The 16,222-nt window shown below is 38.3% G+C and overlaps 1 protein-coding gene across 4 annotated transcripts in view; it reads left to right on the top strand.

The window, feature by feature from the left end:
* The window catches only part of Rabgap1l (RAB GTPase activating protein 1 like), a 615,176-nt gene that overhangs the window by 72,240 nt on the left and 526,714 nt on the right, over positions 1-16,222 (top strand). The gene's annotated exons all lie outside the window — the stretch shown is intronic.

Consider the following 16,222-nt stretch of genomic DNA (forward strand, 5'->3'; position numbering starts at 1 on the left):
CTAGGAAGGTGAACATCCAAACTGGCTAGGCTCCCACAAAGCCAGTACATGCAGTAGGATCAAAACCCCGTGCCATTGTTCTTGGCTTCTCATCAGCCCTCATTGTCCACCGTGTTCAGAGAGTCTGGTTTTATCCCAGGCTTTTTCAGACCCAGTTCAGCTGGCCTTGGTGAGCTCCCAATAGATCAACCCCACTGTCTCAATGGGTGGGTGTACCCCTCGCGGTCCTGACTTCCTTGCTCATGTTCTCCCTCCTTCTGCTCCTCATTTGGACCTTGGGGGAGCATGGGATGGTTGTGATAAAGGAAGGGTGGATATGGGAGCAGGGAAGTATATATTCTAATTAAGGGAGTTATCTTAGGGTTGGCAAGAGACTTGACTCTAGAGGGGCTCCCAGGTGTCCAAGGAGATGTCCCCAGTTAGTTCCTTGGGCAGCTGAGGATAGGGAACCTGAAATGATCCTATCCTATAGCCATACTGATGAATATCTTGCATATCACCATGGAACCTTCATCTGGCGATGGATGGAGATAGAGACAGAGACCCACATTGGAGCACAGGATTTGTCTTTTAAAAGGATCTTTTTAATGTTTTCTCATTTGTCTCCCCTTCTGCTCTTCCCATTTCTAATGTCTACTGTCAGACCTCTACAGGCTATTTTTTTAATATATGAAAGAATGTGTATTATTTTGTTTTTTTTTCTGTGTCTGGCTTGTCTTCTTACCAAATTAATGCAAATGACTACATCTTATTGTGTGTGCATTTCTATGTGTGCTTGTGTTCATTTGTGTGTAGGGCACATGTATGAATGTGAAGTCCAGAGATTACCCTCAGGTGTTGTTCTTCACTGCTGTCTACTTCTCTCCTCCCACTCGCCCCCCCCCCCCCGCCCACGAGATAGGGTTTCTCTGTAGCTGTTGTGCCTGTCTTGGAACTAGCTCTTGTAGACCAGGCTGGCCTTGAACTCACAGATTCGTCTGCCTTTGCCTTCCGAGTGCTGGGATTAAAGGCATGTGCTACCACCACCCAGTGTAACTTGTATTTGTATCTTAAATAATTTTCTGAGACCCTCAGTATTTATTTAAGCTTTCATACCTTAAGCTTTCATATCCTCAGACCCTTATATATATATATCTCAGTCACAGATTCTCATATTCTCAGACCTTACATAAACTTTACATTTAAAATTTCTTTCTCAGACCCATACGTCACTTACGGAAACTTCCATGGCTTACTTAAACTTTCATATTTTAGAATAGTTTCTTAGATCCTCAAAACCTGTGTTATTTATACATGTGTGATATCCATCTAATATATATGTATATATACATATACACATACATCTAATCATTTATCAGAGACATAAACAGCTACGATTGAGAACAGTAATTTAAAATCATGTCCCTTTAGTGGGAAGTTATAGCTGAAATCTGTTTATTTTTATCTCTTCTGGAATCTGGTAGCAAAGTAAGCTGTTTTGAGACCTAATAGTATCTTTAGGGAAGTGAGGCCTGTGACCTGATCTTTACTTAAAAAGAGAACTGACAAGGCAACCGCAGCCTCTCAAAAGGAACTGGGTGCTTGTTTCTCTCAAAGTACAGTCAGTCAATACCCTCAGAGATCTGAGAAGGATTAATATATATGGGAGTGTGGACCAAACAGCTTCTGAATCTATTAAAAGTGACAGAGACTAGTCTATATTAGTTCAGACAGCAATCCCAGGCTTCCATGTCCTCTTCAGCCCTATCTATCTTAGAGGCAGAGGAGTCCTCAGGACAGGAGCATCAGTCTTCAGCTGCCAGGCCTATAATGTGAGAGTTTTTCCTGTGGAGGAGGAACATGGGGAAGACCAACCATACTTTGTCTAGGCAAAGGGGGTCAAGCAATTCTCCAGTGTACTGCTTTTTCACAGTCTGGGCTGGGTCTTGGTAGCTGCTGTTGCATTTGTACATCTCACCCAGTTGTCATTGTTATCAACAATCCTGGTGGAGTTGTTGCGTGATTCCATTTGTTTTCTTTGGAGACCTTAGGAGTCTTTTCTAGGAGCTGGGAGTCCCCATCTGTTATAATAAGTTATTTATTAAACATAAAATAAATGCCATATTATGTAGATCTCTGAAGCATTTGAGGACTGTCTGTTATTTACATATGAATAGACAAACTTTGTTTCTAGTTACTTCTTTTAAGTTTAACTTTGAAAACATATACAGGGGACTAAGTAAGGCTTATCCCTGTAATTAATTATATTATTTCTTAGCATGACTACAGTTGTCGGGGTCCAACCTTGATGGGTTTGTATGTTTCACAGTAGGGGCATGTGGATTATAAATGTTAGGCAGCAAAAAACAGATATAAAAGAAAAGACAGAGATATAGGATAGAGTTGGGGGGCAACACAGTGAATACTGAATCCACCCATGTTTATTTTTCATAGGCTTTATATACCCCAATCCAAAGAGGAGGGGAAAGACCTCTTTACCAAAATGCAAGGAACAAAGTGATTATCTTCTTAGAAACCCAAAGCATAAAGTAACCACACCCTAGGTCAAAACGTCCCGTTAGTAGCCACACCCTGGGTCAAACTTTCTGTCTGTAACCTTGTAGGAACAAGAATAGGCCTGAACTCTATGACCTTTGTTCAAGGTGGAATGAATCTACATCTGTGGGCTCTGACAAACAGTTAAAGAACTTGATCATCTATAAGACGACTCACCATTAACTTGTGTTCCTTACCAGCCTACAATAAATTAGTAGCTTTCATAAGACTAGGACTTTACATTCCATTCCTGTCAGGTTTAGCCTTAAAATTAATAACTTTGAATTGAAGCTCTTCTAGTATCAAAAATAAAACTTTTTAACATAGATAATGGGCTCAGTAAAGAAAGCAAAATAGCTGTTCTATGGGTGAACGTGTAACAAGTTTGCTCCAACCTAAGGCTGTCTTATGAGAAGGCAAGGAATAGTAATAGTGACAAGGGAAAGATCCCCCAGGGCCAAATGGGGACAGGAGAAAGGGGCTTATGAATTGGGGTGTGGCACATGAGTAGGGAATGAGGGAGCCTGTAGGCTAGCACTGCTCTTGACAAGCCATGGGGGCACTTGCCTAAATCCCCAACCCTTGGAAAGGGACCCTCAGGTGACCAGAAACTCCATTGTATAATATATATCTTATTTATTAAATATTTTGTTTATCAAACATACATTTTAATTTATCTAAATTCTTTAGAAGCATGGATTGAACATTTGACAAAGACATAAGTACTTGGGTGTAACTCTCTAAGTCAGCTTTTGTTAATATGAATAGGCCTTTATAATCTTAAGTTTTCAATCACCATATGGAGTATATATTAAAAAAAGAGTTGAATCACATATACAGTATGTTGTAGCAAATATAACTTTACATTTTCTATCATCATAAACAGCCCATTCCAGTTCTCCAGTGCTGCTGTTCTAGGTCTGATGGTAACCATTCCCTATATCAAATATAAAGTTAGAGCCATATTTTTCTGAAATAACATCCTTATAAGTATTGCTTTTTGTAGACCGGAGTTCTGCATTCGTTTTGCTTTCATCTTATCAGCACTTTTAAGAAACAGGTTTGGACTTTTCTATGAAACTGAATAGCTAAGAGCTCTAGTCTTGTCATTTTATAGAAAGCCAATCATATATAGCCCTGCAACCTAGAGGGCTATGGTATAATGATTAATTATTAACTTGCATTTTTAATTATACATTATATATTTTTAAAAATAAGCCTGACATGGAACCTCAGTCCTCCTCTTTCCTATAAAAACATTTTATAGAAGAATCATCAGCTTTGTTTTTTTAAATGAAGAAAACCAACCAGACTTAACATAATGTGGTCAAATCTCATACCCCCTCTGGTTAAGCCAGACATTTAGGCAACTCCTTTTCCCCTTCTCTTCTCTTTGTTTTTGTATTCTCCTGCCTTTTCTCTTGCTTTTCAGATAACATGAAAACTTGTGTCAAAGTCCTTCTTGTGGTTTACTTAAGTAGACTAGAATATTGTATGGCTATAGTACTTTAATTGAGAACAAAAGCATGCATACACCATAACAAAAATAACTCTAAATTTGCATCAGCACATAAAAACCTGCACCAACATGAAACATCTAAGACTAGCAGTAGTTTTTTCTTACTCTAACCAATAGTAATTTGTAACCAACCCCTGTAAATGTTGAGAAATATTTATAACCCACTGGATGTAAATGACCAAAACTATATAATTTTCTCTGTTTAAGCAAAAGCATCATTTTTCAGAAATATAATATTTTATAACCTGGTTCCAGCAGTTTCTTAGACAGTGTCAGGACAGGAAGGGCTAAGGGGAAGTAGTTGTGGCAAGGACCTTGGTCCACAGTGAAGAATTTGGCCCAGGAAGGAAGGGAAGGGGGGCACAGCAGCTACACGGGCAGCTTGTGGCCAGAGTGACTGCCTGACAGACAGTATCCTGCAAAAAAAGATGGTCAGCTTCCCTGGTTGCAGGCACTGGCTAAATTGTCACAGCAGGGTCATTGCACTTTAGCAACCATAGGAGGTTTCTCCCCTTCACCTGTCATGCTCATATCAAGCGTGCCCCCACCCTCTCTGGATAATTAGCCCCAAGTCACCAACTTGGGCCTGAAATTCCTTGGAATGGTCTAAAATAAGACTTAAGGGAGGAAGTTGAGTTCGACTGACCCACTCCTAAGAAGTAGGGAGGTAACTTTACAAACAGACAGAAAGACATGAAAATAACACTAACAGAAATGTACCAGTACGGTGCACAGAAAAGAAATCAGGAGAAGGCTGATGGAATATCTTCCTGGGGGAATCCCACATTATTGCCCCTTTTCTGTCTTAAATGAAAAGGAGGGTTTTAACTTTAACATAGTAAAATTACATATAGCAAAAACAGTTATCAAGCAAGAATTATTGGTTATAATATTTCTTTGTGAGTCTAAAGTTTCATATCTAATTTATTACTTATCATAACTTAGGAAAAGTATAACTATCTTCTTCAACTTTATCAAAGACTTTAGAAGGATACAATATTACCTAAGTAAACAGGAAGTGCCTTGTAAACAACTTCCAAAACTCTAGAATTGACAGAGACATCTTGCTGCCTGGACAGTCACTCAAAGTTCTTCTGTAATGTTGGAGCATCTACCTTCAGCCTAAGGCCCATAGTATCTGGTAGGCTTTTCCATGAAGCAGGAAATTTGAAAATCTATTCTGCCTTGTAAAGGCAAAGTTCATCAGTTGCTTTCTTCTGTGTCCTGCAGAATATCTGGCAGTTTCTTCTGTGAAGCAGGAACCCTGAAGGATCATCCCATCTTTTGCAAAGTTCAGCAGTCACTTTTTTTTTTGTGGGTTCTGCATGTCCAATTTATACAGCATACCTTCAATCAGTCCAGGCAAGAGCAGTTTCTTGCCCAAATGGCTAACAAACTCCATAAGGACACTCCTTGATGCTCATCTTCCTCTTGAAGTAATTGGTGCTACCAGGAGCAGACATGTCTCACTGTTGAAAAAAGTCTAAGTTTTTAAAACATTTTAAATGCCATATTCCATAGATCTTTGAAGTGTTGAAGATTATTTATCTAACTGAAAAATATCTCTGTATATCTTGAAAACCTAGCTAACAAACTACAAGATTGACTATTATAAATGACTATTAATTTGTAATTTTTAATTATGCTTTACATTTTTAAATGAGATTCATAAACATAATACCTTAAAGAAGACCAGAAATATATATAACAAAATTGACCTTAAATTTGTATCAATATACCAAGATCCATACCAATGCAAAGTATTCATCTCTATATCATATCTTCCTTATTTTTTTTAAAAGAGATTGACTGTGACTATTAATGATTTATACCCAGTTCCTTTTAAATGAAAACAAACATTTATAAACAATCATTTTGGGAATTTGGGCATAGTTTTCTCCAAACTGCTTCCTGCTTTTTGTTGGGTGAAGTATTTTTATGGTTCATGAAGACCTTTTGGGGTGTCTTGTTCCATCAAACCGCATTAGCCTTGAAGGAATCCACAGGTTCTCATCTTCTGTTGAAACAAAAGCAGAACCTCTTTTCCAAAGCAACATATCCTTAGACTCATATTTTGAAGCCAAATACCTTTAAAAATATATATATGTATTTTAAAGGTATATATTAAATATATATTTAATGGTATCTTTATATATATCTTATGGTATATATATTGGTTTAGCTTAGCAGCTCATACAATGAAATGTCTCTCTGTACTTACCTCATTCACAATCATAAAATTTAAAGAAAACACAAGAATATACATAATTCAGACTCTGTGTGTATTCCATCTTCATGTGGCTTATTGCTTTACTAGTTTTTAATATTTATTTTATTGGTGGCATGCACCTTTAATCCCAGCACTCGGGAGGCAGAGGCAGGCAGATCTCTGTGAGTTTGAGGCCAACTGGGTCTGCAAGAGCTAGTTCCAGGACAGGCTCCAAAGCTACAGAGAAACCCTGTCCCAGAAAACAACAAAAAACACTTATTTTATTATCTTTCCTCTTGTCTATACTCTTTTTCCTCTCTCTCCCAAGCCTATGAACATTTATGACTACACTGTGACCTGTTCAGAATTTGTTTTTTTTGAATATCTATAATCATTTTCTGACCAGGAGCACCCCCCCCCCTTTTAATGCTAAGTAAGCAGGCTTGGCTAGGACCTACTCTACACCTGTTGGCTCTACCCTGTACTACATGGGGTAGGTATTTTCACTACTTCTGCAAGTCATGCTCACTGCCCCAGGTTCAGGGATACAGTGGGTCTGTGTGGCCATTAAGCAGCTAAGTAGTAGCACATTGCTCACAAACCCCACCTAAACCTTCTAAAAGGGCCAGAATTGTTCATGCAGGTAGCACGGAGGAAGCCTTCTTAAAGGAGCTGAACAGTTTTTGCTGCTACTGCTGAGTCAGGAAGGCTTCTTTGAAAGGAATTGTGGCTCTGCTTGCTTCTAGAAAACAGGGTCCACCTCAGAAATGCTGCTACCAGGAAGTTGTGCTTAACTTTGTTCTTTTGTGTCTAGAATTTTGTTCCCAAACTTGCTCAGGTTTTATGTGGATGTAGTTGGCACACGCTGTGGTGCCATTTTATAAACGGAGATTGCTCATTCCTTCCTAGCTGCCCAGGCCCAAATAATCATACAGAAATTGTATTGATTACAATACTGCTTGGCTTTTAGCTCAGGCTTCTTGTTAACTATCTCTTACATCTTAAATTAACCCATTTCTATTAATCAGTGTATCACCATGAGACTGGGGCCTACCAATAAGGTTTTAGCATCTGTCTCCTTTGGCAGCTACATGGTGTCTCTCTACTCTGCCTACTATCTCTATCTATTCCAGCCTATTTATATTAATTTCCTGTTATAGACCAAAGTAGCGTCTTTATCAACCAGTGGTAATAAAACATATTCATAGCACACAGAGAGGAATCCCACGTCAGTTTGCTATGCGAGTGATCTGCTTCCCTGTTCAACCAAAGAGACCTTCTGTCCCAGTTCAATCAAAGGGACCCTCTGTTCCTCCTAGGTCAGCCCAGGATGTCTCCAGGCACACAGAGCAGTGCTTCCTCTAATGCATCTATCAGGCAAATCTCCAGCTGTCAGATTCAGTTAGTTTGATCCTCTTGGGGAAAAAACAAGAAGAAGAAGAAGAAGAAGAAGAACAACAACAACAAAAACAGAACATGGATCAGAATAGTGGTAGTCAGAACAATGACAGACCAAACCAAAGAGTGCTCATACCTTTACCAGCCAACCAGATTTTCTATACTCAGGAGTTTTGAAGGGACTTCCTGATAATGCACCATATATTAGGGCCCATGGGAAGTCTCATAAAAGACAACCAGTCACGTGTGAAATCAACAAGAATGCTTTATTAAAATTTCAACATGTTGGGGTGCCACATGGCGATGACAAGAGAAGCCTGTTGGCTTCTTTTAAACAAGATCAGGTGAATTCCAGGTAGGAGAGGTTAGTCTGGGGACTGATTGGTACGTTTAAACAAAAAGTTTATGGGTTTCTATATGATTGGTTGGTGACTTAGTGGTTAGGGTCTTTTCAGCTGCAGGGTGGGAAAGGTAAGTTTGCACAAGGATGTGGGGCACCCTCTGATTGATTGCCCCTGGTTTGCTGCTTTCCCAAGAACTGCTGGTCAGTTCCAACAAGTTCCAATAAACTGGAACTAAGGCCTGTCTCTGGGAGGGCTACAAGCAGGGCCTGCCATACCCTATTTTCTCATACCCTATTTTTTAAATGGATTATTTGATTTTTTTGATATCTAGTTTAAGTTCCTTATATATTTTGGAACCTCTGTTGGGTTTGGGGTTGGTGAACATCTTTTCCTATTCTGTAGACTGCCGTTTTTGTCCTATTCATGGTGTCCTTTTCTTAAGTAAAAATTCTTAGTCTATGAGTATTAAGAAAATTATCTGTGATTTTTTTTATAGCATAGTAGTTTTCTATTGTGGTTTGATATTACTAAAGTCAGTGGATGATCAAATTTGTATTTTTGCCTTAGCTAATTTGATTTTAGGGTGTTAGGGATGTATCCCCATTGGGGAGGACTTCACCACCAAATTCCTAGGTTTGGTTTTTATTTTATTTTTATTTTTTTATTTTTTTTGATTTTTCGAGATAGGGTTTCTCCGTTTTTGGTTCCTGTCCTGGAACTAGCTCTTGTAGACCAGGCTGGCCTCGAACTCACAGAGATCCGCCTGCCTCTGCCTCCCGGGTGCTGAGATTAAAGGCGTGCGCCACCACCTCCCGGCCTAGGTTTGATTTTTAGCATCATAAAAGAAAACAGTCTCCTGTCCTACTGAGTTGATGTTAGATCTTTTACTGAATTTTTTGGGTACTTGTTTTTACTGCTAACATTGCAAGTTATTATACTTTTATTTAGAAAGAAGCTCAGATCACTGACTTAACGCTGCCTAGAATTTAGTGTTTTAGCTTGTTTTATTCTCTTATGTAAATTTGTATATTCATAAACACTTTTTAACAAATCAAGTATTTAAGACATCCTAATAATTAAGAAAAATTAAAGGGATAGTTTATACTCTGCATAATATTTTAAGTGTAAACTTATTTCTACTCTGTTGTTTTTATTCAGGGAAGCATGATTTAAGTCCTGATTTTTTCTTCTTGTTTTTAAAAGATAAAATATTATTTGCACAAAATTACTTTCAATGTTCTTTCACAGTGATTTCAAGTGACAATTGGTAGAGAGCAGTTGGCATTATCAAGTGATTTGTGTGATGGATTATTGGAAACTCCTATTTATCTCAGCCTTTTAACTAGAACTTTTATTACGTTTGATACTTTATCTTGTAGAAGGAGTTGGCACCATGGAGTAAGTGTTAACTATGTGAAAGTAATATAGTTACTTTTCAAAATTTTTATTTTAAGGAATACTTTTTTATATACTGTAGTTAGGGTTTCTATTGCCGTTATAAAACACTGTGACCAGCTGGGCATGATGGCCCATGCCTTTGGGAGCCAGAGGCTGGTAGATCTCTGTGAGTTCAAGGCCAGCGTAGTCTACAAAGCAAATTTCAGGATAGCCAGGACTGTTATACAGAGAAACCCTGTCTTGAAAAGCCAAAAACCAAACCAAACCGACACAACCCACCATGACCAAAAGCAGTTTAGAGAGGAAAGAGTTCGTTTGTTTTATATTTCCCAGAGAAGGCAGTAACTGAAGCAGAAGCTACAGATGAAGTCTTGTTTGTCAGCTTGCTTCCTTAGCTTGCTCAATTACACAGAGTTGCCTATAGTGCAATCTGATGGAACCATTTTTTCAGTTAACCTCCCTAGAAATGTCTAAGTTTGAGTCAAATTGACAAAAACCAAATAATACACCATATAAGTAATAAAACATACATTTTTCTGTAGTTTATTCTTATATTTGGTTGATATCTTAGAGTTCATTTTTTTGGATTGGCTATTTAAAAAAAAGACATACTCTGTATCCCTGCTTGACTAGCAGCTTATAGTGTAGACCAGGTTGGCCCTGAACTGGCAGAGATCTTCCTCTGCCTTATGACTGCTGGAATGAAAGGTATGTGGTCCCCTCTCTGGCTGAGTTAATTAAAAATTTATAGTTTGAAAAACTATAGTCTCAGAAGAAATTGTATCACTATTACAGAGGGGTTTCATTCACACATACTCAGTTTTCTCCAATGGTAACCCTCTTACACAGCTATAGTTCAGTATTACAAGAGGAAATTGATATTAATAAAGTCTGCGGGCTTCAGATTTCTTTGGTGCTCTTCTGGAATTTTTTTTGTAAATAGTATACTTATATGTTATAGTACAGATTTCACAATTTATTGCTTAAAAATATTTATAAACTGGAATATTGGTAATCTGTATGTCAGTTTATCTCTCATACTTGCTCCATGGAGCTTTAGACAGTTTTCCTTTTCCAACAAACACAATATCCAACAGTGACAGTAGAGGGTGCTGAAGGGACACTTCAGGAAGAAGTTATTTTGCCTTCTGATGTGCTGTTCCCCACAGATCTGGGAGTGATGTAGTATGCTAGCTGCATGTCCATACAGTTTCTTCATGATCTTGTACATTTGGTTTTGGCACAGCAAGGCACTCATGCGAACTTCTCAAGGTACACATAGTGTGCTCCAGGCTCTGTACCACTTGGTTTAAGTGTTGATGTCAGGAATTTTTGATTTTCTTTGCTCTTCTGCCTACCACACTTAGCTGCCTGCTTTCTGACTTTGCCTGTAGAGTTCAGCAAACTTTGCTTTCCAAAGGGTTGCAGTCACTTCTGCTTTTATAGGAAGATCTGAATGTCAGGGAAAAAATGCTACCCATTCTTTCCAAACTTGCTCTTACTTGGGATACTTTCCCTTTCTTTATAATTATCCTCCTATTACAGTAAATGATTCTTTTTAATTTTTAAATAATTTAAACTATGTCTATATGCCTGTCTGTGTGTGGGTATATACATGTGAGTGTAGGTACCCACAGAGGCTAGAGGAGTTGGTTTCCTCTGGAACTGGCGTTCCAAGTGGTCGTGGATGGTGGGACTCAAACTCTGGTGCTCTGGAGAAACAGTATGTGCTGTTAACTTCTGAGTCATCTCTCCAGCTCCCTAAGTATTTCATTAGAGTAAACCTTTCTGGTCAAATTTTTATGTGCTCTTTTTGCTAATTGAATCTCAATTGAATGAGTTTCTTTTTTTCTTTCTTTAAATCTTTTTTAAATTTATGTTTTAAATTTCATTTTACATTCCATCCACAGTTCTCCCTCCTCCTCCCTCCCCTACCTTCACCTCTCCTCTGGCACACTTCCCCCATTCATTCTTCCCAATAGGTAAGGGCTCCCATGGGGAGTCAACAAAGTCTGGCACTTTAATTTGGGGCAGGACCAAGCTCCTCCCCTGTGCATTAAGGCTGAGTATGGCATTTTACCGTAGGAAATGGCTCCAATAAGCTAGTTCATGCACCAGGGATAGATCCTGGTACTACCGTCAGTTGCCTCACCAATAATCCAAGCTTGACCACTGTCTCCCACATGTGGAGGGCCTAGTTCTGTCCCATGGAGGCTCCCTAGCTGTCGGTCTAAAGTTCATGAGTTTCCATTAGCTTGGTTCATTTGTCTCTGTAGATTTCTCCATCCTTGCTCATATATTCCTTCTGCCTTCTCTTCAATTGGATTCCCAGAGCTCGGCCTGGTGCTCGGTTGTGTATCTCGCATTGGTTCCATCAGTTACTAGATGAAGGCTCTATGATGATAGTTGGGGTATTTACCAATCTGATTACAGGGGAAGGCCAGTTTGGGTTCCCTCTCCACTATTGCTAGGAATCTTAGCTGGGGTCAACCTTGTGGATTCTTGGAATTTCCCTAGCCCCTGGTTTCACCCTAACACCATAGTGACTCTATCAAGATCTCTCTTTCATTGCTCTCCCACTCTGTCCCTCTCCCCCAAGACTATCCCATTTCTTCATATGCTCATCTCCCATCCCCTCCCCTTTTTTGCCCCCAGTTTCCCCTGAAGATCTCATCTAATTCCTTTTCCCATGTGTCCCTCTTAGGGTCTTTCTTGTTACCTAGCTTCTCTGCAGCTGTGGACTGTAGTCTGGTTATTTTTTGCTTACATCTAACATCCACTTATGAGTGAGTACATAACTGTGTTTGTCTTTCTGAGCCTGAGTTACTTCACTCAGGATGATTTTTTTCCCTAGTTCCATCCATTTGCCTGCAATTTCATAATGTCATGTTTTTTTTTTCTAGCTGACTAATACTCCATTGTGTGAATGCTACCACATTTTCATTGTCCATTCTTCAGTTGGGGGGCATCTTCGTTGTTATTAGGTTCTGGATATTATGGATAATGCTTAATGGTAATTAGAAAAGTAATTTATAATTTGAAATATGTTACAGTTTACAGTTCACTTTCTCTGTAAGTGTTTTTCATATCACCGTTTCATTAACATAAGGAGCAAGGTGATACTTGTATTTGGAAATGTGGAAAATTAGGCCTTTAATGTTTTGCCTTGATAAGGTTCAAGGTTGGGGCAATGGATTATGGGTTTGAGGGTAACTTGATACATAGTAAGGATCTGGACTTAATGAAAGAGGGGAGGGAGGAGACAACATGACACTATAATACAAGGGGTAAGCATGTCTATATTAAATATATATGTCAGCCATAATTTTTCAGGGTAATAAGACTACATCTAAATGTTTCATAAAAACCACAATCTGAATTTGGATGAAACTAAAGAGCCTAAAACATTAAGAAGCAAAACTATCCTATTTTCAGGGACCTATATAAGGGAATTTATAGTTTTTTCTAGTGATCAACCTGCAGGTTGCCGACTGTCAATCAAACCATGGAGTTTTGTGGTGGGAGACACCCAATCAACTCCTAATCTTGTAACTCAGGGTTACAGTTATCTAGCTTTGGACAAATCACTTCCTCCTGAAAATTAATTTTATTAATTAGGTATATGAGGTCAGATTGGAAGTATAAAAACATTAGTGTAGTATATTTGGCAATAAACAGCTGCTACTATAATGATTATAATTCTCATTAACAGTTTGGCTTTTCATTCTCAGGATATTTGACATAAAATTTTGGTTCATTTGCATTATTAAAGGTAATACATGGGTGTCTGCTATTCACTTAATGGATATTGTGTAATGGGCTGGGAATGTAGCTCCTCTATTAGAGTCCTTGCCTAGCCTTCGTCTGAAGTATAAACTGGTCATGCTGGCACAGATCTGTTCCCCCAGCACTTCTGAGGTTGTGAGTCAGCCTGGAATACAGGAGACTCTGTCTCAAAAGCAAGCAAGGACGTAAATAACAAAGAAACATGGGAGAGCTAGTTGGCATTTAAGAGTGTACTTCTCTGTAGACAACCTGAGTTCTGTTCTCAACACCCACATCAGCTGGCTCAACTGCAGCTTAGGGGGATCTACCACCAACATGTACATATAGTCTAATAATAAAAATAAATCTTTAAAACCAACTAACCAGGCAGTCATTTTGTAATTACTGGCATCATAGAACTTACCATATCTGACAGTAATTTCCTATTTACTTCCTTTTCTCTCCTGTTGGACTGTATGCTCATTGAGAATACAGGTGGGACAGCAGTTTCCTTTCCTGCCTTGTTCATGGAGTTAAAGAAACGTGCATGCTCTGAAATCTGCAAAGAACCATTTAATATTGACATGAGGTGTTGTGTTACTTGTAATACCTATCCTAGTTCCTGACTTACTCCTAATAGATATTTTTGTGGTGTTTATAAGAAGTCTTATATGTTTTAATGAAGTATAATTTTGAAAATGACTAATAGAGTTAGATAAAAAAAGTGTAATTTTATTGCTGGAGGAAATAAAGTTCCTATGTTGTACTTCTCTTGTGTTTAGCCCAAGGCTGTTGGTTAGGTGCTTTCTCAAATGTCATACTGCTGACTGGTGGCAGTACTTTTTATTTATAAGCTGGGAAAAGAGGAGTGCATCAAATATCACTAAACTAAAGTGATGAATGAGTATTACTATTTAAAGGAAACCTGAACTTTAAAGGCTCTTTTTTGTTTCTGTAGTAAAGAATTATTATGTAAAACTATTTTTATTTATTTATTTATTAAAGATTTCTGCCTCCTCCCCGCCACCGCCTCCCATTTCCTCCCCCATCAAGTCCCCCTCCCTCATCAGCCCAAAGAGCAATCAGGGTTCCCTGCCCTGTGGGAAGTCCAAGGACCACCCACCTCCATCCAGGTCTAGTAAGGTGAGCATCCAAACTGCCTAGGCTCCCACAAAGCCAGTACGTGCAGTAGGATCAAAAACCCATTGCCTTTGTTCTTGAGTTCTCAGTAGTCCTCATTGTCCTCTATGTTCAGCGAGTCCGGTTTTATCCCATGCTTTTTCAGACCCGGGCCAGCTGGCCTTGGTGAGTTCCCGATAGAACATCCCCATTGTCTCAGTGTGTGAGTGCTCTCTCTCCATCTGCTCCTGATTTGGACCTTGAGATTTCAGTCCAGTGTTCCAATGTGGGTCTCTGTCTCTGTGTCCTTGTAAAACTATTATATGGGGTTATTACGCTAAGATAATGTAAAAATTATAGTTTTACCATTTATGTTGAAGTGATTAAGAAGTGATAGTATGATATTTTATATTTTCCAAAGCGATCAAAACTCTTAACATTGGTTTAGTCAGTATCCTTGAGAAATAAATTTTTTAAAAAAATATATAGAACTTTCATGTTTGTAACTTAAAAAAGACTTAAAATCTAGTAGCTCATCCTCAAAAAACCCAAGGAGATGCTAGAGAGAGCAGAGCAGGCAGGAGAGCATGAGATAAACCCATGCGATTGATCTTAGGATACACACTGTACATATGAACAACAATTGCATTATTAATTATTATTAGCAAGAGAGAAGGCAGCAGTAGAAGACCTAATACAGCAAATGAGATAATTAAATTTAAAGGAGATAGTATAACCTAAAAATTTGAATATTTGAAGAAATTGTTTTTTACTTTGTTTCTAGTGGTACAGAATGTGTTTGGAAAAGTATTTTCTGAGTTTATATGCTTTATGTTGGCTATAAGCATATTCTTTGCTGGAGACCTAAAGGAAGTCTTGAGTAAGGCATCCTCACACTTGCAGCAAGTATAGTCACTACTTACTGGAGTCATACTTGTGTAGAAACATGTTGCTAGGAAAGCAAGCCTTTGCATAACAGGAAGGAGCAGATTCAGTGTTGACTGGCCAGCTGCCAGTATAAAAATAAACACTTGATTTCTTTTTTTCCTTTATTTCTTTTTAATTATTATTTTTATTGAGCTTTACATTTTTCTCTTCTCCCGTCCTTACTTCTTCCCTCCCCTTCAACCCTCTCCCAAGGTCCCCATGCTCCCAGTTTACTCAAGAGATCTTATCTTTTTCTACTTCCCATGTAGATTAGATCTATGGGATAATTTAAGTTAAGAAAAGCTGGCTAGAAACAAACCAAGCTAAGGCCAGGCATTTGTAAGAAAAAAATAAGACTCCATGTGTAATTTATTTGGGAGCTGGATGGTGCCCCCCCCCCCCAAATCCAGAAGAGTAAAACAACAACAACATTTTGGCATTTTATTGTGAGACTAGATTAAAAGAAAATCCAACTACAGATTTCTTCATGATTTTATTTTTCCTCTACTATCTCAAGCTCTGCACATCCAAATCCTCACACAGTCTGTACTTTATATGGTCTTTGTATTATGTCTTGAATATTGCTTATTTTTGCTATGGCCTTATGCATTAGTAGTAATTTGGTAGCTCCACCAGAAGTAAAAATATGTCATAGCTATTTTTCATCTAAAAGTACGCTAGCATTTGATCAAACAGTCAGCAGCACTTTATTTCACTTATTTTGTTAGGGATAAAACTCAGGACCTTATGTATGCCAGATACCTCCATACCCCTGAGCTATCTATCCAACTTCTGGCACTATTTGAAATATTTTAAAATTAATGTTTTATTTAGATATAGTCTTTACTTTTTATATAAAATTCCACATAGAATATTTTTATATTTTCAGATTGCTGTTGTTAAAATAGCTATTAAGTGTGAGTATGCATTGGCAGAAAGACATTCTGGACTGTTTACACTGTTTACTGAGTTGTAAGACCTATTTAGTAGCAATATAAATTGAGTGCA

The sequence above is a fragment of the Microtus oregoni genome, unplaced genomic scaffold (assembly GCF_018167655.1).
Source record: "Microtus oregoni isolate MIOR12 unplaced genomic scaffold, Mior012 000013F_ref0000133, whole genome shotgun sequence".
In the NCBI taxonomy this organism is placed as follows: domain Eukaryota; kingdom Metazoa; phylum Chordata; class Mammalia; order Rodentia; family Cricetidae; genus Microtus; species Microtus oregoni.